Source organism: Mirounga angustirostris, unplaced genomic scaffold, assembly GCF_029215605.1.
Source record: "Mirounga angustirostris isolate CCGP_5_RB_7025 unplaced genomic scaffold, mMirAng1.0.hap1 SCAF_3, whole genome shotgun sequence".
NCBI lineage: Eukaryota > Metazoa > Chordata > Mammalia > Carnivora > Phocidae > Mirounga > Mirounga angustirostris.
In genome coordinates, this window is record NW_026991711.1 from 95620259 (window position 1) to 95646174 (window position 25916).

The 25916-nt window shown below is 40.7% G+C and overlaps 1 long non-coding RNA gene across 3 annotated transcripts in view; it reads left to right on the forward strand.

Annotated features, from left to right (window-relative positions):
* Positions 1-25916, forward strand: part of LOC123839488 (uncharacterized) — a 47418-nt gene that overhangs the window by 12068 nt on the left and 9434 nt on the right. The window lies entirely within an intron of this gene.

Genomic DNA, 25916 nt, shown 5'->3' on the forward strand with positions numbered 1-25916 from the left:
AACATAATCTCCTCCAGTTCCATCCATGTTGATGTAAAAGTTGGGTATTCATCCTTTCTGATGGCTGAGTAATATTCCACTGTAGCTTTTAGAAAAGAAGGAGCACTGGAGGCATCCATGGGGGGAATAATTTGTTTCCCTGACTACAAGGGAACACATTTTTTACTGATGTCATCCTGACCCTCTGCTATAGTATATGACAGAAATAATAGGGTAATATTTGTGAAACTTTTGAAGAAAAACATTGTAAGTTGAGAATTTTATACTCATGTGCTAGAGGACTTCGATAATATAACCACAATGTGCCTTTCTTTAAAAAGAGATAGATCAAAAATAAGACACTGATAATGGGGAAGTCATGATATAAAGGGGGTGCTGTAGATATTCATGCTCTGCCCCTATGGCCTTATAGGTCATCCATAGGCAGAGACTTCCACATTTAGATCACTAGCCCTTATAGTAGGCTGAATAATGGTCCCCTATAGATGTCTACCTCCTCATCCCTGGAGCCTATGCATATGTTACCCCACATGGTAAAAAGGACTTGGCAGATGTGACTAAGTGAGGGATTTTAAGATAGATTATTCGGTATTATCCAGCTGCGCTTAATGTAATCACAAGAGTCCTTATACAGGGAAGGCAGGAGAATCAGAATTAGAATAGTAGGAGACATGATGAGAAATTGGAGTGGTGTTAGGAAGGGGCCATGAACCAAGAAATGTAGGCAGTGTCCAGAAGCTGAACAGACAAGGTAATGATTCCCCCCTCAGGGCCTCCAGAAAGAACTAGTGCTGCGGATAGATACTTAGACTTTGATCCGGGGAGACTGGTTTTGGAATTCTTTTCTCCAAAACTGTAAGATAATACACTTGCGTGTTTTTTAAAAGTTGAGGTAGAATTTGCATAACAGTTAACCACTCTAAGGGGTACAATTCAGTGGCATTTAGTGCATTCCCAGTGCTGTGCAACCACCACCACCTTCTGGTTTTAAAACTTTTTCTTTGTTATTCCAGAAGAAAACTCCTACCCATTAAGGTAATCACTCCCCATTCCAGCCTCCCTCCCTGGCAACCACTCATCTGTCTCCGTCTCTCCTATTGCTCTTGACTCTTGCAATAGACTCTATTGCAGTAGACTCTTAATTCTATTCCTGCTTACACTCTTGCTGCCATTTTATCAGTGCTTCCTGTTGTATCTGAGTCCTTGCTTGTTTCTTTATTTAAATGACTAAATCATATCATGTCAGTCTCCTACTTAAAATCCTTCAATGGCTTGCCATTGTATTTAAAATAAAATCTACCACTCTTCTTATGTCCTTGTGATAGTTAATTTTATGGGTCAACATGACTAGGCCACAAGGTACCCAGACATTTGTTCAAGCATTATTCTGGCTGTGTCTATGAGGGTGTTTCTGGATGAGATTAATATCTGAATCAGCAGACTGAGTAAAGCAGCTGTCCTCCCTAATGGGGTGGGCCTCATCTGGTCAGTTGAGGGTCTGAGTAGAACAAAAGGCTAACTTCCAATAGTAAGAGGGAACTCCTGCCTGACTGCCTTGGGCTAGGTTGTTAGTTGGTTTTTCCATATTTCTCTCTCTCTCTCTACATACATATATGTATGTATATATATATGTACATATACTTATATACATGTATGTATATATACAGGTGTATATACATATATATATATAAACAGAAAGAATGGGAGAGAGATGGAGATAGAGATTATATATATAATAATATACATCTCTCTCCTATTCGTTCTGTTTATTTAGAGAACCCTGACTAATACAACACTCTGCCTGTCCCTCTGAAGTCATCCTGAGCCCCTTTCCTCTGCTCATCATGCTTGAGCCTCATTGTTTTTTTTTTTCTCTTTGAGCTGGGACTCGCTCTTCCTTCTGCCTGGAAGCTCTTCCCCAGATCTACATATGGGTGGTTCTATATCATCATTCAGATGATTGCTCAAATACTGTCTCTCCAAAGAGAATTCTTCCCTTACCACCTAAGTGAATGACACCCTACTCTTTCTATTACATTATTCTGTTTGGGATTTGTTCTTCATTGCAGTTAGCTTTAGCTGGACTTACTTTGTTTATTTATTTAAAGTTTATTACATATTTATTGTCTATTTCCTCCACCAGATTTTAAGCTTTATAAGTTTACAGATTTTGTTTTATCCCTAGTACCTTGTCTGTAGTATATGCTCAGTGTGTATTTATTGAATACATAGATGAATGAATGCAATCAGGTTTAAATAACTTTTATAAACCTACCTGCAAAATCAGAAGAAAATACCAAGAATAATCATGTCCAACTCAAGACTACAATAGAAAAAGGAAAGTTGGGGACAATTCAAAGCTATTAAATGTACAATACTTATCCTCTGAATCAGGGAATCGAAGGAGTCTAAGTATCAATAACTAGAAAAAACATGGAGTAAAAAATAGGGTGTGTATATATCGTCTAAGTCAAGGAGAAGATTACAAAGTACATTCTTGGTAACAAAAGACAGAAAAGAATAAATAAGATTTAAAAACAGAAGCAGAAATGTACATGAAGACAAAAGACCAAACATATTTATGAGCCAAACATAAATGATTTACCCCCTATAAAAAATGAAATACCTTCAAATAGGTTTAAAATATCCAACTGTGAAGTGAGTACAGCAAAGTGATGCAGAAATCCTAACAACAAAAAATGGGAAAAGATTTACCAGGGAAGTGTAAAACAAAGGAAATCAAGGTGGCGATATAAATTTCACACACAGTAGATTGCAAGGCAAGCTGTGTTACATGGGATAGAAAGAGTCCTCTTATAATGATGAAAGGTGAAATATTGTTTCTCTAAAAAAAGGGGCAAATCTCTCATAAGTTAAATAATTAAAGTAAATAAGAGAAAAAACACAAATGAAATTAAGGAGAAGAAAAGGATGAATCAAAAGACACAGGCATTTCTTTAAAGATTAAGTGAATGTTATGTACATTTCTTTGCAAACAAATGAAAGTATTTTGAAGGAAATGACAATTTTTCAGAAAAATATGAAGAATCCACTTTGACTCAAGAAAAAACAAAAACCAGAAGAATTCATAACCATGCAAATAAAGAATTTTTTAAAATACCATTTCTTCAATAAGTCTCTGAGATAAGAAACTTTGACGTGATACTTAAATCTTCCAAGAACCATAATTTTCATGCCATATGAAAATTTCCTGAACAAAGGAAAAAATAGGAAAGCTAACCAATTGTCTTATGGAACTAGAAGTACTCCAATATCAAAACTTATTAAGTATAAATATATTTTAAAAAGCTATAAAGTAATACCATATATGAATATGTTTTAAAATTCTGAATTAAAGGTGAGCAAACCAAATTCAGTGATAAAAAAGAACATTTACTCATGAGATAGTAGGGCACATTAGGACATCTATCTCAATTCTAAGATGTACCTTTTCCTTTTCATGTTTAAACATGTCTGAAATTATAATGTATTTTATGACCAATGGAATATAATAGTATAATATAACTCAGGTCACCTTTACTAGATGCTAAAAGGGCATTAGACATAATTAAACACGACTTCTGCTTTTAAAATATTTAGGAAGCTCGCAATAGTAGGATTCTTCATATGAAGAATACCTAACTCATACCAACATTTTACATCATAGTAGCAAAATACAAGAAGTATTTCCACTGACATCGGGAACAGAATAAGGATGCCTACTTTCACCATGAGAACAATAGAACATACAACAGGAAGTAGTAGAATTATTATTGAAAGAAGGTACATTTACTGAAATGTGCAAATGATATGATTATATGCATAGAAAACCCAAGATAATTGACAGAAAATCTTTTAGAATTGATAAGAAAGTTCAGCAAAATTGCCTGATACAAGATAAATAGGCAACAAGAGTAGATTTTCCAAACGCCGGCAATATCCAGTTAAAAGGATAATAGGATAAAAAATATCCATGTAGCAGTGGAAAACGTAATAGTTAAGCAAAACAGTAACAAGACATGAGTGGAATCTATAGGAAGAAAAGTGCATTTCTTTTTATTTTTTTCCTTTTTATTAACATATACTATATTATTTGTTTCAGGAGTACAGGTCTGTGATTCATCAGTCTTACACAATTCACAGTGCTCACCATAGCACATACCCTCCTCAATGTCCATCACCCAGCCACCCCATCCCTCCCACATCCCTCCACTCCAGCAATCCTCAGTTTGTTTCCTGAGATTAAGAGTCTCTTATGGTTTGTCTCCCTCTCTGGTTTCGTCTTCTTTCATTTTTCCCTCCCTTCCCCTATGATCCTCTGTCTTGTTTCTCAAATTCCACATATCATTGAGAGCATGTGATAATTGTCTTTCTGTGATTGACTTATTTTGCTTAGCATAATACCCTCTAGTTCCATCCACATCGTTTGCAAATGGCAAGATTCATTTTTTTGATGACTGCATAATATTCCATTGTATATATATACCACATCTTCTTTATCCATTCATCTGTTCATGGACATCTAGGCTCTTTCCATAGTTTGGCTATTGTGGACATTGCTGCTATAAACATTGGGGTACATATGCCCTTTGGATCACTACATTTGTATCTTTGGGGTAAATACCTAGTAGTGCAACTGCTGGGTCATAGGGGAGCTCTATTTTCAACTTTCTGAGGATCCTCCATACTGTTTTCCAGAGTGGCTGCCCCAGCTTGCATTCCCACCAACAGTGTAGGAGGGTTCCCCTTTCTCCACATCCTCACCAACATGTCATTTCCTGACTTGTTAATTTTAGCCATTCTGACTGGTGTGAGGTGGTACCTTATTGAGGTTTTGATTTGTATTTCCATGATGCCGAGTGATGTTGAGCACTTTTTCATGTGTCTGTTGGCCATTTGGATATCTTCTTTGCAGAAATGTCTGTTCATATCTTCTGCCCATTTCTTGATTGGATTATTTATTCTTTGGGTATTGAGTTTGATAAGTTCTTTATAGATTTTGGATACTAGCCCTTTATCTGATATGTCATTTACAAATATCTTCTCCCATTCTGTTGGTTGTCTTTTGGTTTTGTTGACTGTTTCCTTTGCTGTGCAAAAGCTTTTTATCTTGACAAATTAGATTTTAAACCAAAGACTATAATAAGAGATGAGGAAGGACACTATATCATATTTAAAGGGTCTATCCAACAAGAAGATCTAACAATTTTAAATATTTATGCCCCTAACATGGGAGCAGCCAATTATATAAGCCAATTAATAACAAAAGCAAAGAAACACATTGACAGTAATACAATAATAGTAGGGGACTTTAACACCCCCCTCACTGAAATGGATAGATCATCTAAGCAAAAGATCAAGAAGGAAATAAAGGCTTTAAATGACACACTGGATCAGATGGACATCACAAATATATTCAGAACATTCCATCCCAAAGCAACAGAATACACATTCTTCTCTAGTGCACATGGAACATTCTCCAGAATAGATCACATCTTGGGTCACAAATCAGGTCTTAACTGGTACCAAAAGATTGAGATCATTCCCTGCATATTTTTGGACCACACACGGTGCTTTGAAACTAGAACTCAATCACAAGAGGAAAGTTGGAAAGAACTCAAATACATAAAGGCTAAAGAGCATCCTACTAATGAATGAACGGGTCAACCAGGAAATTAAAGAAGAATTAAAAAAAATTCATGGAAACAAATGAAAATGAAAACACAACTGTTCAAAATCTTTGGGATGCAGCAAAGGCGGTCCTAAGAGGAAAATATATAGCAATACAAGACTTTCTCAAGAAACAAGAAATGTCTCCAATACACAGCCTAACACTACACCTAAAGGAGCTGGAGAAAGAACAACAAATGAAGCCTAAACCCAGCAGGAGAAAAGAAACAATAAAGATCAGAGCAGAAATCAATGAAAAAAAACCAAAAGAACAGTTGAACAGATCAACAAAACTAGGAGCTGGTTCTTTGAAAGAATTAATAAGATCACTAACCCCCTGGCCAGACTTATTAAAAAGGAAAGAGAAATGACCCAAATCAACAAAATCATGAATGAAAGAGGAGAGATCACAACCAACACCAAAGAAATACAAACAATTATAAGAACATACAAACAGGGTTTTAGAGGGGAGGGGGGAGGGGGGATTGGTTAGCCCAGTGATGGGTATTAAGGAGGGCACGTACTGCATGGAGCACTGGGTGTTATACGAAAACAATGGATCGTGGATCACCACATCAAAAACCAATGATGTATTGTATGGTGATTAACATAACATAATAAAATTAAAAAAAACCCAAACATATTATGAGCAACTATATGCCAGCAAATTAGACAATCTGGAAGAAATGGATGCATTCCTACAGACGTATAAACTACCAAAACTGAACCAGGAAGAAATAGAAAACCTGAACAGACCCATAACCACTAAGGAAATTGAAGCAGTCATCAAAAATCTCCCAACAAACAAGAGCCCAGGGCCAGATGGCTTCCCAGGGGAATTCTACCAAACATTTAAAGAGGAATTAATCCCTATTCTTCTGAAACTGTTCCAAAAAATAGAAATGGAAGGAAAACTTCCAAATTCATTTTATGGGGCCAGCATTACTTTGACCCCCAAGCCAAAGACCCCATCAAAAAGGAGAATTACAGACCTATATCCCTGATGAACATGGATGCAAAAATTCTCACCAAAATACTAGCCAATAGTATCCAACAGTACATTAAAAGGATTATTCACCACGATCAAGTGGGATTTATTCCTGGGCTGCAAGGTTGGTTCAACACCTGCAAATTAATCAATGTGATAAAATACATTAATAAAAGAAAGAACAAGAACCATATGATCCTCTCAATAGATGCAGAAAAAGCATCCTTTCTTTTGACCATTTATTTTTTAATTTATTTTTATTGAGGTATAATTGACATATAACATTATATTAGTTGCAGGTGTACAACATGATTCCATATTTGTATACATTTCAAAATGATCACCATCCATCACCTTAAATAGTTACAAAAAATTTTTTTTCTTGTGATGAGAACGTTTCAGATTTACTCTCTTAGCAACTTGCAAGTACACAATACAGTATTAGTAACTATTTCTACCAAAAGCATCCTTTCTTGATTAAAACTCTTCACAGTGTAGGGATAGAGGGTACATACCTCAATATCATAAAAGTCATCTATGAAAAACCCACAGCGAATATCATTCTCAATGGGGAAAAACTGAGGCATAAGGTACCTAGGAATAAATCTAACCAAAGAGACAAAGAATATGTACTCAGAAAACCATAGAATACTCATGAAAAAAAATTGAGGAAGACACAAAAAATGGAAAAACGTTCCATGCTCATGGATTACAAGAACAAATATTGTGAAATATCTATGCTACCTAGAACAATCTACACATTTAATGCAATCCCTATCAAAATACCATCAACTTTTTTCAAAGAAATGGAACTAATAATCCTCAAATTTGTATGGAACCAGAAAAGACCCCGAATAGCCAGAGGAATGTTGAAAATGAAAAGGAAGGCTGGTGGCATCACAATTCCGGACTTCAAGCTCTATTACAAAGCTGTCATCATCAAGACAGTATGGTACTGGCACAAAAACAGACACATAGATCAATGGAACAGAATAGAGAGCCCAGAAATGGACCCTCAACTCTATGGTCTACTCATCTTTGACAAAGCAGGAAAGAATGTCCAATGGAAAAAAGACAGTCTCTTCAACAAATGGTGTTGGGAAAATTGGACAGCCACATGCAGAATGAAACTGGACCATTTCCTCACACCACACACAAAAATAGACTCAAAATGGATGAGAGACCTAAATGTGAGACAGGAGTCCATCAAAATCCTTGAGGAGAACACAGGCAGCAACCTCTTTGACCTCAGCCACAGCAACTTCTTCCTAGAAACATTGCCAAAGGCGAGGGAAGCAAGGGAAAAGTGCCTTTCACTGAGAGATACACATTTCCGAATAAACTTCATTTTTTTGAAAGACAAATGGTACATTGGAAAGATGTTCATTCTTTTTAAAATAGCTGCTAGTTTTAAAATAAATCCCTTCAAACATGATAGAATGATTCTAAAGTTCATCTGGAAGAAGAATGTCGCCAGAATAGGTAGAAGCAAGGAGAAGGGGTTTACTCTACCCGATATTAATACATAGTAAAGCTGTAATTCCAATATGCAGATTAAAATTTCAAAGTAATCGGCTCTGAAAGCTCCCTAGCCAGCTGATCAGGGACACAAGAGCAAGCAAACACACTGCTAGTTGGAAGTGGGAGGAAAAAAATCATCCCCACACTCACAATCATACAACAGACTAAATTCCGATTGGACTAAAGACTGCGGCATAAAATAGCAGATTGTAAAATGGCAAAAACATAAACATTTCATTGATTCAGGGATCAGGAAGAACTTTTTAAAAAGTAGATGAAAAAATAGAAAAAAATGAACTTGATCCCATAAAGAATTTAAAAGGCAAGTGGCAATTTGAGAAAAATAGAAAAACGTTGAAGAAAAGGATGAATATCTCATATATAAAAAAAGTCTTAAAATTAATAAGTGAAGCATAAGAAATATTTTAAAATCCCCAGCTAAAGAATCTGACTACATAATTAGTGAATGGAATTGAAGAAACCGAATATACTTGTGAAAATATGTCATTCTTACTGCTAGTCAGTGAGATGAAAATTAGCCTAAGAACCAGATACGACTTTGCTCTTTTCATATTGGAAAGAATAAAATGATCTGTTAATACAAATAAGGCAATGATTAAATAGCACTCTGGTTAGAATAGAGTTTAGTACAATGTTTCTCAAGTGTAAATTTCTCCGTGTGTATCATGAGCCTCAAAATCTTTTATCTACTCAAGTAATTTCATTGTTAAGAGACATTGCCTCAAGAGATAATCAGAGACACAGAGGCTTATGCACAAGTATTTCTGACAGACATATGCAAATAAAGTAGGGAAAGGTTCAGACGCTGATGGAATATTACACACTCAATATTACCATGTTCTCAGAGTGAAAAAGCGGAACACAAAATTGCATATGCAGCATTTCTCAATTTTGTTAGAAATACATATATATGTGTTCACAGTAATACAGTACACAGTTGATGGGCGCCTGGGTGGCTCAGTTGGTTAAGTGACTGCCTTCGGCTCAGGTCATGATCCTGGAGTCCCGGGATCGAGTCCCACATCGGGCTCCCTGCTCAGCAGGGGGTCTGCTTCTCCCTCTGCCCTCTTCCCTCTCGTGCTCTCTGTCTCTCATTCTCTCTCTCTCAAATAAATAAATAAAATCTTTAAAAAAAAATACAGTATACAGTTGAGACCCGAACAATGAGAATAGGGGAGCGAAACCCTTACTCACTCAAAAATAAGTGTGTAACTTTCTATTCCCCCCAAACTTAATAATAGCCTACTGTTGACCAGAAGCCTTAACAACAACATAAACAGTTGATTAACACATAATTTGTATGTTATACATATTATATGCTGTATTCTTACAACACAGTAAGCCAGAGAAAAGAAAATGTTATTAAGAAAATCATAAGGAAGAGAAAATACATTTACAGACTGTACTATATGGAGAAAAATCCACATATAAGTGGGCCCACCCAGTTCAAACCTGTGTTGTTCAAGGGTCAACTCTATATACAGATATATACATATATAATATATATGCATATGCACACATTTTTTTAACAAAATTGAGAACATACTGCCTACATGTAATATTATGTATGTATAAATACAATAAAATTCTAAGAACAAATATATTCAATTATTACATATTATCTTTGGGTGATGGGATTACAAGCAAGTTTATTTTCTTTCTATTTCTTTGTGTTTTCCAAAGATCTCCCCCCCAAAAAGTAGAATGGTCATAAGGAACCCATACAACACAGATAATGAAAACCCATAGATAATCTCTGGCTCTATTCCTGCTCACCTTCTTCCTTTGCCTTCCTGCCCATGATTTAAAAAAGAAAAGAAAAGAAAAAAGAAAAAAAGAAAGAAAAGAAAAATACGAGGTGACCAAAGTGACTTGTTTTCCACGGATCCCTCTAGTTCTGGGGAGATGGGTCATGAGGCAGAAAAAAGAATTTCAACAGCAGGAAGAAACCCCAGCTCTCATTTATCCCAACCCTTCATTTTCACTGTTTGGTTCTTCCTTGTGCCTTCCGGCTTTCTCTTTGGTCTTTATCCCATTCTGCTTCTGGGAAAAACGAAACTTGGTGATTTTCACCTTTATGTGTGTGTGAGTCACCTGATTTCCAAGATGTGCTCTGGGGCTCCACCTCGAATGTGGGAATTCATTTATTGGACAATCTCACAGTGATGACTATGAGCAGGCCCTGAGTAGGTGATATTCAATCCATGAATTTGCAGGCCTCCGTGCCCCCATGCTCCCATCTCAGCCCTGGCCTGTGGGATCCCAGGAGCTCATCAAGAGTTTCCCTGGGATGATAGGTGGCTTCCAGGGCACTGGAGACCAGCAGGATCTGGCCCCTACATGTGTCCCTCCCAGTCAGAGGTATCTCAGCAGGTAGGGAGTTCAGCTAAGGGGAGGGTGCCCCCACCCATGCAAGACCCCAGCTGAGGACAGGGAGGAACAGGTGCCAAGGAGAGCCAGGCTGATGGGTGGGTCTGGCTCTGACTGGCAAGCTGATAAAGACAATGAACTTGGCTCTCCAGAAAGCAGAGAGGTATTGAGCAGAGGTATATTTTTGCACTCTGCCAAGTTCCAGAGTGATTTTCCCATCGCTTCTTTACTTTGGTTGGTGTGTTCAGACCCTTAGCAAAGACAAGAATTACCCACAGAAGGACAGGGGTGGGATAAGAGAGTCCAATTAGCCAAAAAGAAGGCAGTTAAGGAACCAGGGGAAAAGGAAGACACTCTCTTTCCCTAGAGCTTACAGCACCAAAGAAACTTGCAGCCAGGGACTCTGTGACCTGGCCTTTTTTTTTTTCTCATACATACTGGAAAAAACCCATTCTGTTTGGAAATCAAAAAATTTTAAGGTTGAAAGCACCATTAAAGATCTTGTGTTTTGTGTAATGCTAGTCCTGCAAGATGAAAAAACAAACAAACACAAAGAACAACCAGCAACTCTATGGTTTAGTAAGTTTGGGAAATTTCGTGAACGATATTGACTTCTTGGAGACTCATAATGACCAAGAGTATTTAAAAGGCTTTGAGAATTCCTGCAGGTAAAACACAAAGACAAAACGCTGTTACCTTGTTTAATTCTACAATTTTCCAAATTTCTTTGATTGCTGTGGTAGAAATGATTAGCAACGAGTCCTTCCATCTCTTGTAAACATAGACCATTCTTCCCATCCCGTGGCAGAGGCTGCTTGCTCCACACTTAAATCTGCGCTGGCCCTGGGACTTACCCAGTGTGGGAAAAGTGACTTTGTGTTAGTTCTGGGCTTAGCCCTTAAGAGGCCTGACAGCTTCCGCTTCTGCTCTCTTAGTAGCCAGCTGCTGTGCTGTAAAGAAGCTTGCACAGACTCTGAAATGGTAGGAGGTCAGATGAAGGGAAGCCTGGCTCACCCAGGATCACTCAGCTAGTAGCAGGGCTGGAGCCATTCTTTGATAAACATGTGGAGACTGTTCTCGGGACTAAGCCCTGCGACAGGCACTGGGAATTTTCTTCCTTCCTTCCTTCCTTCCTTCCTTCCTTCCTTCCTTCCTTCCTTCCTTCCTTCCTTCCTTCCAGAGAGAGCAAGTGCATGCGCGTGCAAGCGACCGCGGGTGGGGTGGGGGAGTTGGTGGGGGAAGGAGGGGCAGAGAGAGAGGGGGAGAGAGGGTCTTAGGCAGGCTCCACACCCAGTGTGAAGCACAACACGGGGCTCAATCTCACAACCCTGAGATCATGACCTAAGTCAAAATCAAGAGTCAGACGCTTAATGGACTGAGCTACCCCAGTGCCCCAAGAGAAGTCATTTTAGTTGAAACCTGAGGATGAAGAGTATGGTGGGTTTGAAATATGTCCACAAATTCTTTGACAATCCTCCCCTCTGAAGATGGAGCCTAATTCCACTCCCATTGAGTGTGATTTCAGTGACTTGCTTCTGACCACATATGTGGCCCAACTGATGGTGTGTCACTTCATTGCAGTTTCCTTTTCTCCCTCCTCCTACCCCCTGCATCTCTTTCTCTCTGTCTCTCTCTCCCTTGCACTGAATGAAGTCAGCCATCATGTTGTAAAGATACTCAAGTAGCCTATGGAGACATCCATCCACTTAGTGAAGAACTGAAGCCTCCTGCCAACAGCCATGAGAATGAGCCACCTTTGCAAGGATCGTCTAGCTCAATCTCGCCTTCAGATGAATGTAGCCCTAAGTTAACTGCAACTCATTGAGAGAGCCTGAACCAGAATCACCCAAACAAACCACCGTTTTGGGGCCCAGTGCCACCTTACTCAATTCCCAGCCTGATTTCCTATAGAAGAGGCTGCCTTTGAACTTGCAAAAAGAGATGAGAGTCCCCAGTCTGCAGGTTTAAGACCAACCTCTAAATTATTGAGATTTCCTGCCTGAGGGCCCATCTCTGTGCGGAAAGATTGACAGTGGAAATGATAATATCCCCTTCTTACCCAGGGAAAAGTCTACCTCCTATCACCGGGTCATAACTTTACCCTGCATTGGTGGTTTTCAACTGTGGCTGCATATTGGAATCACTTGGGAAGAATTCAAAGCTTCCAAATGCCCAGGTCCAATCCCAGAACAATTATACAGAATCTCTGGGGGTGGGGCCTAGGCATCAGTATTTCTTAAAGCCACCACCCCCCACCCCCGCCCCGGTGATTCTAATATATAGCAAAGATTGAAAACCACTCTGCCCTATGCCCTGAACTGGATAAGCAATTCCCAGCAAATAGTGAGGCTGGTGATTTTTCAGTACCACAGATTTTCACAGGGAAGCAAAAAATACATGAGCAGTACTGGTCTGTGGCTTAGCGTACTCAGATTCAAGGGCAGGACACAGCAGGCTGTGTCCTGTCTCCCAACACAAAGAATCCAGGACTCTGTGGCTCAGGGAGTATTCAGCCCTTAGGCATGACCTCTCTTCTGATAGTAACAAAACGGCTAATATTCATCTAGCATTTACTGTGGCCAAGCACTGTTCTGAGATCTTTGCTAGTCTTAACTAAGTGAAGCTTCGTAACATCGTATAGATGAAAACATTTAAGCACAGAGAGGTTAAACAATTTGCCCAAGTTTACACAGCCAGTGAGGGGTGGAGCTGAGATCACCATCCAGGCATCTAGCTCCGGAGCCATCACTCTTTATGACTTCAGCATTTTGTCCCCCTGGGCCCTTGGTCTCTACTCTAGGGTGACTCCCAATCTGCCAGATTGGGTGAGTGAATGATGGGGTGGGAGAGGAATGGGGTTAAAATGCAGAGTCCTGAACCCCAGGCCAGGTACTGAGCCTGACTCAGTGTGTAGAAGGAGGCCAGGAATCTACATTTTTAACAAGCTCCCTGTGGATTCTGAGGCAGAAGGTGTTTATATTTTCAAAACTTGGGCTTAAAGTCTGGAAGCCCGGGCTGTCCAAGCTAGAAGGGATGTCTAAGCTCGCTGGCCATTCAACAGGGCTCCTTTTGCCAGCTGAGTCCATTCTGTTTTGTAGTTTATGGGGGCAGCTGAGAAGCAGTGCATAGATGGAGAGAAGATGATAGTAATGGGTCATACCCCCAGCATCGTTGTAAGGGCTGCACTGTATTAACTCAATGATCACAACAATAGTAATATACAAACAGTATGCCCATTTCATAGGCGGGGAAATAGAGTCATAGGTAGATTAAAAGGGTCGCTCAGGATCACTGGTTGAAGGAAGATTTGCTCTCAGGCAACGTACCTCTATAACATCAGTGCTCTTAACCCCTTTGCAACATGGCCTCATGGGGGGAGCCTGAGGGAGCAGGGGCTGAGCAACATGGCAAGGTGCCAGGTGGCCTGAGGTTAAGAATCCAGCAGGCAGTTCTCCGGGGTGGTAATGGCTCAGGAACTTGCAGGAACTTGGCTGCCCATTTGAGTTTTGGTTGTTTGCTAGGCTGGGATGTGGGGAAAATCCCCTGTGGTCCTTCTGACCATCCCCTGTCAGTTGAGACAAGGGACCTCAAGTGAGTCAGGAGGGATTCTGTGTCATTTAGCAGACAGCTGTGGGGTTCCGGGGCCTGGGTAAGAGAAGGAGACAGTTCGGGAAAGCTGTAATTAGAGTGACAGCTTTGAACAAGTCCCACGTGGGGCTCAGCCTGAGCAGACCGGCAGGTGACAGCAAGCCCTTGCTCTGTTCTGCGCCCGTCCGGCTGCTCTCAGGCCCCTGCTCCGGCTCTGTGCCCACACCGTCTCCACCCCACGGACCTCTTCAGGCCCCAGAGTCCTTATGGAATCTGACTGATGTCCTAGTGCTGCCTGTGTCCACAGCCCAGGTAATTAGTGGTGTCAGGAACACTTGAATTTTCTAGACAAATAAGCCCCTGCCGGAGTCACCTGGGCTGAGAGCTTGGGGGCTTTCTCTGCCTCTGCGTCTGGCCCCTCCCCTTCAGAAGGGGGGTTACAGTTTACAATATGGCTTCACACATCGCACCTTATTGTCTCGGTGGTGGCCCTCTGATGCAGCCCAAACCTAGATCTTTATTTCTATTTCGCAGATGGAGAGGTTTAGAGAGCAGAAAGAACTTGTCAAGGACACGCAGGTGCAGGATGTGAAGGTTAGCAGATACGTTGGGCTCAGAGGGAGCTTTCTTGTTTCCAGGCTCCGTCTTGTAATTTAGAGGCATCAGTTCAGTTCTCTTTCGAGGACTTTGAGCTTTTCCAGGGCAGAAAGTGCGCCGTCTGTTCTGGGTCTGCACACAGCAGGTGCCCCGTGCATGCTGTTCACCAAGTCTCTGCCTTTCCAGAGTCTAGGCTCCCAGGGCCGCCTGCTCAGTTGACGTGTCCCCAAGCTGGAATCCTACGTTCACTGAGTGTATGAGTTGGATAGATCCTCAGACTCTATCATTTGTGTTCTCTCACCCATTTGAGCCTTCTGCTTAAAGGGAGAGCACAAAGAAAGGTGGGAAAAGCAGGCTCCTGTGAGACCAGTGTCCAGCCATCATGTTGCTTGGCTTTTCAGAACTTTTGCTGAATATCTGCTACATGGCATGCTTGGTGCTCGGCCCTGGGATACAGGAACAAAATAGGCACGCCTGGCCCCTGTCTTCCTGGAGCTCATGGTCCAGAGTGAGGAGGCACACATTTTAGATCTCTGTGGTGACATCATGATAAAGGAGAAGGAGAATGCAATGAGGGCGAGAGACCTGGAGACCCAACCTCTTTGGGGGGACCAGGGGACACTGCCCAGAAGATGTGGCTTTTGAGCTGGAACCTGAGAGATGAATTGCAGGCTAGAGTGGGGGAGGAACTGGAGGGTCAGGAGGCAGGAAAGACCTTGGTTACATTCAAAAGTGTCTGGAGCAACATAAGTGTCTATGTGTGTCGCAGGGGGTCGGGGAGCCTCCTGGGGGGCAGTTACAAGATGAGGCTGAGGAGATAGGCAGGGACCAGCCAGTGTAGGGCCTTTGGGCTTTATCCCAAGGGCATTGGGATTAAATTAATTGAAGGCTTCTGAATGGGGAGTAGCAGGCTTTGCTTTTCACTTTAAAAAGATCTGTCTCCGAGGATGACTTAATGGCACGGGGGTGAGGAAGTGCGGGGACAGCACTAAGCAGGCTATTGCAGTGGCCAGGGTGGGAGATGGTGGTGGGCTGGAGCAGGGCGTGGGCCATGGAGATGGAGAGAAGCAGGCTGAGGTGAGAGGTGTGTAGGAGGCAGCATGGACGTGACTTGGAGAGGGACATGGCATCAGGGGCAATGCCCGGGGTTCTGGCGGAGGCACATGGGTATTGTGGCATCAGTCCCACAATGGGGAAGGATGGAGTGAGAGAAGTGTAGATGGGTGTCCAGGGCAGGCTGTGCGGGCTTTAAGAGTCCCGTGAGATGCATAAGTGCAGACCTGCTGGGGAGCCGGATGGATCTCCTCAAGCTCTGGGAATGAGATAAGAGACTGGGATGGGGATGCTCATTTGGGAATGCTGACCCTATGGTAGGGGTTCTGATTATATGGGGAGGAGGGGAAGGGTGAGAAGACAAAAGACTGGGGCTGAGACTTGAGAAGGACCCTGCTCCAGACAGCTGTGAAGCAGCTGCTGGAGAAGTACCTGGAAAACTGGTGGCTAGGATCATGGCAGCCATGGGAGGGATGTTGCAAGAGAAAGGGAGCTATTACCTGTGCCAGATGTTTCCTGGACAGCAAGGAAGATGGGGGCTGCAAATTGTCCATGGTGGCCTGGAGGTCATTGTAAGGAAGTTTGGGGCAAGTACCTGGGTTTCCCAGGAATAGCAGGTGAGAAAGTGGAGTTAGTGCATGGAGTCAGGTTCAAGTATAACTCTGAGTCTGCAAAGGTGGTTTCTCTTGTCTGGGTCCCAGGGTTCTCACCTAAAAAGTGAAGAGGTTGAGCTGTCAGGTCTAAAAGACATTCTCTAATCCCGGCAAAATGGGATTATTCCCATTAGCAGCATATAACTGCAAGAGATTTTTAATGACACGAGCTTCCACTGGCCCCTTGGGGCTGTCAAGCCTGGTGTAACAGGCCAAGTGGGAAATTTCCTGCTCAGCTCCACATTTCCTCCACTTGATTTCAGGTCATTGCCCCTAGCGACATTCCTCTCCAGACTATCTCAAATATTCTGATTTCTACACCCGTGGAACACTTACACAGTGGCATAATATTTTCCATTGTTCCTTGTCTGAATCTTTTGCTCCATTTCTTTCCTCCTATGACCTTGCTAAGTACACACATGTAAAAGTCAATCCTTAAGAATTTATCAAACAACAATTGTGTCCTAGGTACAGTCCAAGTGGGGTGTGTGTGTGTGTGTGTGTGTGTGGGCATGCAACGTGCAGGTTGTGATGACAATGATGGGGATTTGGAGTTTAACTACAAGTATAGGTAGTGCACATAATCTGATGGACTTTTGAAGGCCACTTTTTGGATTGGACCATTTAGAGAAAATTCTGGAAGGGAAGGAGTAGAGGAGGATTTTATGACTAAAAATCAATTTTAGACGATGTCCTCTGCCAGTGGAGTCTGGTAGCAAGTTGTTTACTGGCATCAGGGCATTCAGATGTAGAAGAGACAGCAAAGATCAGCACTTTTGTTTTTATCTATCTTGCATCATTATATGGTACAATAAGCTTGGGTCCTGGAGAGGTAAGCAAGTCACACAGCTAATGGGTGGCACTACAGAAATGATAAGACTTGTGCATGGGGCTCTTCAGTTCTCCTCTCGGCACTACAGAGCACCCTGTGTGCTAAACAAGGGGCTGGCACCATGGGGTTGCAGAGAACCTTGACCTTCCTTGGGTCTCACAGGGGAGCCAAAATGAAACCCTTGTGGAACAATCTAGGGCTACATCTGTATTCATTATATATACATACAAAAGTACTGCAGAGATGAGAGACATGCTATGGGCCTTGAGGTCTGGAATTTTCAAGTAGGTAGAGAGAGTGAGGGAAGGGACAGGAGGATCCTAGGGACAGAGAGAAGAATAGAGTGGGGTGGGGTGAGTGGTCAAGAAGACCTCATGGAACCACAGGCATGTGTGGAGAGAAACCAGGAGGAGAAGTGTGGGCTTAGGTTAGGTGAATCAAGACATATTACAGAAATAAAGAACAGTCATCAATTTTCTATATGTACCTATATACACAAATAGCAAGCTGAGGGGTTTCCTGGAGTTCTCCCTCCATTCCTGTATCACAACATGTGGTGTCTGCTTTCCTGCTTCCTTTTCCCTGGGGAGAGAATGGGGCTCAAAGGTCCACAGCCCCCCAGCTGGGTGAGGTGGAAGAGAAGGGACCCAGTACAGCCTTGATAGTGTGAGCAAGATGGCTGGGGCAAGGGCGAGGGGTGCCCAGGCACTGGGGACTACATACTTGAATCCCCTTAAAGAGTTTGAGAAAGGCAAGGGAAACTAGAATTCTGGTACATTTTAAGTGTGTCCCTAATTGGAATCAGGCCACACTGTGTACCTATCCCTTGCTTAGCCTCTTTAATTTGTTCCCCCAAGCCTTGTCTCTAAGAGAAAAACTGTTGAATGAAGGAAATCATTCCATTCTTTTAGTAGGAAAAATTATAGTAATTTCATCCCAACAATTTTCACCAAAAGAAAAATACATTAACTGTAACAATGAAAAGAAGTTTCTGATATTGTGACTTAAAATAAGAAATATATATTTGGATCTTTGTTCCCATTTCTGGCACAGAGTTCCTAAAACCCTTGGAATTTCCTAAATGATGAGACAAAAAAAGAGTCTTTTGTTATGTTAATGAGGTATGTTTTGGACAGCTCCTAAAGATGGGACTGGTTGCCTGGAAAACCAACTATGTGATTAGAGGGTTGGAACCTTCAGTCCCACCTCTTTGAGCCCCTGGGGAGGGGAGAGGGGTGGAGCTTGACTCAGTCTCCAATGGCCAGTGATTTAATCAATCATGCCTATATAATGAAGCCTCCGTAAAACCCCAGAAGAATGGGGTTCAGAGAGCTTCTGGGTTGTGGAGATTTGGGAGATTGGCTTGTTGTTTCCCCATACCTTGCCTACACATCTATTTCATCTGGCTGTTGCATCCTTTTATAATAAACTGTAATCTAGTAAGTAAAATATTTCTCTGAGTTCAGTGAGCCACTCTAGCAACTTAACGGAACCCAAGGAGGGGGTCCATTGGAACCTCCAATCGATAGCCGATTGGTCAGAAGCCCAGGTGACAACTTGGGCTTCAGACAGGCATCTGAAGTGGGGTGGGAGAGGGCAGTCTTGTAGGACTGAGCCCTTCACCAGTGGGATCTGATGCTGTCTCTGAGTCGATAGTGTAACAATTGAGTCGAACTGTAGGACACCCAACTGGTGTTATGAAGAAGTGTTCAGTGGTATGGGAAAAATCTGCCCCCACCCAATCCTGCCCACTGTGATTGGTTTCAGGACCTTAAGTCATAAGAGCAACTTGAAAGTAAATAAATAAACTTTATTTGTAAGTGAAGTGAAGAATCATTGTATTTGCCAAAGAAAGAATCAAAGACTGGATAGTAGAAAGTAGCTGGTGGAAGTCAAGGAGTCATTCTTTAGAAAATGCTTTCTTTTCTTTTGTGCATCATTTTTTAGGGTATATTATAACTTTGGGGGAACTTGTGGTTATCTTGCACTCAAACTATACTTAAAAAAAGCAATGGCAAAGAAAAACATCTTTAAACAAAATTGAAGCACATGGAAATAATGCATGTTTGTAGCAGGCTAAGAAGTCGTAGAAGATATTACTTCTTCATCTCTCTTGTTTGGTGTACATAAAACAAAGTGCTTTGAGTTCATTCAAATGTGAATTCTGTTTTGTCCCCAATGGTATTCTTTAACGAGAAAATGTGGAGTCAAGGAAATTGTTGAGTGAGTCTTTGCCTGAAACTGTAATGTCGAAACTTCACTTTTTATAACAGATTTATTTGTAGTGTTGAGGAGTGAGCAACTTGTTATATTGAATAAAAAGAAGGTGTCATCTGAAAACTGGTACACCTTTTCAAGAGCCTTTATGGTGAAAAGTCATTAACAGATACACAGAGAAAGGAGTAAAATAGGCTTTCTCTCATCTTCAAACTTTTGCCCAAAATATTTCCACTGTCCACATCCTCTGAGCCTTTTTTGCTCTGGCACACTCTTATTCAAGTTTTCAGAATTAGCTCCGAGGTCAACTTCTGTGGGGAAGCTTTGATCTGTCGCTCAGCGCCTTCAGCTCCCTCTGTTTGGTCCAGTGCTTTCTCCTTCATACTCCTAAGGCCCCTGTGCTCCCGGCTATCAGAACATTTAGGCAACCACCATACTATGCCTTTTCACATTTTCATGTTTCTGGTCTGCTTTTCTCATTAGACTGTATGTTCCTTGTGAGTAGAGACTGTGGATATATTCAGTGTCAATAGCGCCTGGTGTATAGGAAACATCCGATAAATGTGAATTAGTGAATGTGTGTACATCATTAAGGAAAGAATTAAGAAGCCAAACTTGAGGGCTGTGGAAAGTGTATTTGGGAAGTGTATTAGTCAGTTTTCAGTGCTGTAAAAAACAATCCCATTATCTCTGTGGCTTCTAGCAACAAACATTTATTTCTTGTGACAATGTAGATTATGGGTAGACTAAGAATCTGATCTAAGCTGTGTGCAAATTGCCTCCATGTGTCTTCTCATTTGGGACTCTGTTCTCAAGGTGGAAGGGGGAAGTATAACTTGCAAAGCAAAATATATCGTTACAGTGTCTGCTTTCACATGGATGGGAAAAGCATACTCTGCTTACATGGGGGACACCGTACAAGTCATATCTAAATGAAATGGAGATACAGTCATCTTAGAGGGGAGAGATGGGTAGTTGTGTATAACAAGACAAGCAGATTCAGGGACTTTGTTTTTTTCTTACCTTTATTTTTTTAATAATAGCTTTATTGAGGTATAATTGACATATAATAAATTGCACACTTTGTACAACTTGATAAATTTGGTATATGTATTCACCTGTGAAACCACTACCACAGTCTAGCTCAGGGGTAGGCAAACTAGAGCTCACAGGCCAAATACAGTTGACCACCTGTTTTGCAAATAAAGTTTTATTGGAAACCAGCTGTGCCCATTTGTTTACATATTGTTTATGGCTGCTTTTGTTCTATGGTGGCCATGTTGAGTGGTTGCAACAGAGACTAAATACAAGTTACAAAGCCAGAAATACCATCTGGCTCTTGATAGAAATAAGTTTGTCAACCCTTGATCTGGATAATGAACATATCCATCATCAAATTTCTTTGTGTGTCTTTAATTTCTCCCTCTTACCCTTTTCCAAATCCCTCCCATCCAGGTAAACACTGATTTGCTCTCTGTCTCTATACATTGTTTGTCTTTCTTGTAGTTTTATATAAGCGAAACCATACTGTATGTACTTTTTCTTGCATCTTTCACTCACCATAATTATTTTAGAGACTTATCCATGTTGGAGAATAGATCAATATTTATTTTCTAATTGCTGATGAGTAATCTATTGAATGGATATATCAAAGTTTGTTTAACCATTTACTTGTTGGTGGACATTTGGGTTGTTTACAGTTTGGAGTCGTTACCATGAGAGCTGCTATGAAATTTATGTATGAATATTTGTATGGTCATGTGCTTTCATTTCTTTTTAAGTAGTTACCTAAAAGTAGAATGTCTGGATTACGTAGTAGAAGTATATGTAAGCTTTTAAGAAACTGTTAAATTGTTGTCCAGAATGGTCATACCATTTTATGATCCCGTCAGCAGTAATTAGGGGTTCCGGTTCTTTCACATTCTTACCAACACTTGGTATGGTCAGTCCTTTTAATTTTAACATTCTAATAGGTATGTAGTGGTACCTCTGTGGTTTTAAATTGTGTTCTTTAATGACTAATGATATTGTCTTAATCTACTAGGGCTACCACAAAAGGGTTCACAAACTGGGTGGCTTAAACAGCAGACATTTATTCTCTCATATCTCTGAAGCCTAGAAATCAAGATTAGGGTGCTAGAATAGTTGGGTTTTGGTGATGATTCTCTTCCAAGCTTGTGAATGTGCACCTTCTCACTATGTTTTATTTTTGTTTTTTTAAGATTTTATTTATTTATTTGAGAGAGAGAGAAGGAGAGAGAGAGCACAAGGAGAGGGAGTCACAGGCAGAGGGAGAAGCAGGCTCCCTGCTGAGCAAGGAGCCGGATGTGGGACTCCATCCCAGGACCCTGGGATCATGACCTGAGCTGAAGGCAGACTATTAACCCACTGAGCCACCCAGGTGCCCCTCACTCCATTCTCACATGGCCTTATTTCAGTGAGAACATGTGAGGGATGGGAGGGTGTAGAGAGAGAGAGAAACAGGAGACTGAGAGGGAGAGATTTCTTCCTCTTCTTATAAGGCCACTAATCTGAATTTGAGGGTCCTTCTCTCATGACCTCATCTAGTTCTAATTACCTCTCAAAAGCCCCATCTCCAAATATTATTACATTGAGGGATAAGGATTCAATATATGATTGGGGGGAAGGCAGACACAAACAGTCGGTCCATTAGCAGATATGGAGCATCTTTTTCCAAATTGGAAATGAAAAGTTAATTTTTTTTGTATGTGGATATCCAATTGCTCCAGTACTATTTGTTCTGAATTGCTTTTGAAACATTATTAAAAACCAGGTATCCACATATGTATGCACCTACTTCTAAACTCTCTATTCTGTTCCAGTGACATGTTTATATGCTTTTGATGTGTACTATATCCCATTGTCTTGATGACTATAGCTTTGTACTGTCTTGAAGTCAGGTCATATTAGTCTTCCAAATTTGTTCTTCTCTTTCAAAGTCATTTTGGCTACTCTAGGTCTTTGGCATTTTCATAAAATTTTTAGAATCATATTGTCAATTTCTACCAAAAAAATCACCAGTAGGCTTTTTATTTTAAAAATTGGCAAGCTGATTTTATTTATTCAGAAATGTAAGGAACTTAGATGAGCCAAAACAATTTTGATAGGGAAGATGACAGAAGACTAACATGTCTGATTTTTTTTTTTAAGATTTTATTTATTTATTTGACAGAGAGAGAGCACAAGTAGGCAGAGTGGTAGACAGAGGGAGAAGGAGAAGCAGACTCCCCGCCGAACAGGGAGCCCAATGCGGGGCTCGATCCCAGGACTCTGGGATCATGACCTGAGCCGAAGGCAGATGCTTAATGACTGAGCCACCCAGGCGCCCCTAACACGTCTGATTTAAAGGCTTATTACAGAGATATAATAAAAAAGACAACATAGTGCTTGTATAAGGATAGATGTATTGTTCAATAAGACTGAATAGAGAGTTCATAAACAGATGCACATGTATTTGATTTTTAACAAAGATACTAAGTTAATTCAACAGAGAAAGTATACTCCCTTTTAATAACTGGTGCTGTAAGAACTAGACATTCATAAGGAGAAACAAACAAACAAAAAACCAACTCCAACCTCTATCTCATGCCATATAAAGAGATAAAATTGAGATGAATAATAGATGTAACTATAAACATTAAAATATGAAAGTTCTAGAAGAAAGTGTGGGAGAAAATCTTCACAATTTTAGATTAAATATGCATAATGCATATATATATGTCAAAGGACTTGTATCTAGAATATATAAGGAACTTCTATAACTTTTATTGAGATGACAAATAACCCAAAAAGATGGGCATAATATTTGAATATTTAACAAAAGAAGATATAAAATGATCAATACAGATATGAACAAATGGTCAACATTGTTAGTCATCAGGGAAATGAGAACTAAAAGCACAATGTGGTGCCAGTATATACCTATTAGAATTGCTAAAATTAAAAAGACTTATCATCACATTTTGGAAGAGATAGGAATAATTAGAACTCTTGAACATTGCTGGTGGGATGGTGAAACGTATAAGCACTTTGGAAAATAGTTTTTGTTTCTTATAAAGTTAAACATACATTTACTACATAAGCCAGCAATTCCATTCTTAGGTATATACCTGAGAGAAATAAAAACATATGTCCACACTAAGACTTATACAAGATTGGTCAGAGCAGCTTTGTCATTAATAGCCCCAAACTGGAGATAATCAAAATCTCCGTGGATGACATGATGGATGAGCAAGTTATGGTACATCCATACACTGCTCTCCAATAAAAAAGGAACAATTTTCTGATGCGAACAACAACACAGAGGAATGTCAAATATGTTTTACTGTGCAAAAGAAGCCAGACAGAAGAGAACACATACTACCTCCTGCTTCTATTTATATGAGGCTCTAATATAGGAAAAAATAATCTATATTGATAGAAATCAGATCAATGTTTGCCTGGAGGGGGGAAGGGAGATTGAGTAGGGTGAGCATGAGGGGATGTTTGGGGTGGTAGAAATATTCTATACCTTGACAGGGGTGGTAGTTACAGAGATATCCATATTTGTCAAAACTCACCAAACTGTACACTGAAAAATGGGTACATTCATTTTACTGTATGCAACTTATATCTCAAAATTTAAAATTATAATATCTTTACATGTCAAACGAAGATAGGTGCCTATTGATTTTTCAGCAAACCAAGAAGATACATATCTCTCAGGGATTCAGCATCTACACTCAGAGTGCAGGCAAGAAAAGGCTAGGCTCTGCTAAAGGAATGGCCAGCAGATTTAGCGTGCCTGGCCGATGTAAATCCAAGGTTAAAAGTTATCTGGTATATATGCCCTTTTCATTATCCTTTTATACTGGCAAATGGATGTTGCCATATTGGGCCATGAAAATGATGCCTTACCTTGCCAAGGATCATAGGTGGAGTGAGCTGAAAGGAGCCCAGGACCCTAAGGTTTCCATTCAGCATAAATAGATGACTACCTACCTCTGGACTTCTATGTAACAGAAAGGGAGAAATAGCCTGCCTTATTTAAGTCCCTATTATTCTGATTCTCTTTTATGGCTTAATATAAACTCAACTGGTATAATAATTGTTCAGAATTGTCTGAACAAAAATCAAATCATAATTTAACCTTCAATTCTACTTTGGTTGAACACTTTCTATGTATTACATGTTTCCATTCATGCTTTCTGTTGACTGGTATTCAATCCAAGAAGTATATGGAATCCTCATACCATAATAAATTCCTCCTCAACTCATTCCACCTGGTGTTAAGGTCTGAGACCAACTTGGCCGTAGTTACTAGTCAAAACCCTTCAGAGGTCAGACTGCCCAAGTAGGAAACTTCATTTTATCCTAGAGGCAAAGAGGGTGCTGGATCCTATGTGAACATGTTGTCCAGGATTTAGAGATCTATCTTTGTTGTCTGAAGAGTACTATGAAACTTAAGAACTAGGAAGGAGCATGTTAGAAAGGTTGAAAGATCAAATGGGACTGAGAACAATTACAAAGCTCTCCAAGATCATGATTGATCTCTGTACTGGATTGAACAGTGTCTCCCAAAAAATCCATGCCTTTCCAGAAACTCAAGATGTGATCTTGTTTGGAAATAGGGTCTTTACAGGTTTTGTAATTAGTTAGGATGAAGTCATACTAGACTAGGGTGGGCCCTGTATCCAGTGACTGGTGCCCTTATATGGAGAGACATAGAGACTCAAATACACATGGGAAGAAGGCCATGTGATGAAGGAGGCAGAGATTGGAGAGATGCAACCACCGGCCAAGACACTTCCGTGATTGCCAGCAACCACCAGAAGCTGAAAGAAGCCAAGAAAGGATTCTTCCCTACAGCCTTCCGAGGGAGCACGGCCCTGCTGACACTGTGGTGTTGGATTTCCAGCCTCCAGAACTGCGACAGTATAAATTTCTGTTGTTTTAAGCCATCCAATTTGTGGCAATTTATATGGCAGCCTGAGGAAACAAATCCAGTCTCCAACATTTCAAGTCACCTTTCGTTTGTTTCTGGGGGACCCCACCCCCCACTTTGGCTTCACCTGGGATTTTTGTTGTTTGTTCAAACTCAATTCCTTGAGTCAGGCATTGTTCGAAATTCTTTAATGTCCATTTCACTCTGATGCATAAAAATTACTGTATAACTCCACCTTTTGTTTGAAGGCTCTTCTCTTTGTCAGTACGATGCAGGGGCAACAATGTCTTGAGGATCTCTCGTGTAAGATGATGTCAGGGCCCCGCATTGCTCTGGTTGGTGTCAGGCTCTGTTGAAATGACACGTCCCAGTCCAGCCAATCTGTTATGCTTCACGCAACTCTAATTGACAACATTGCAATAGAGGCTTGGAAGCATTTCTCCAAAACCCTTCAAATTTCCT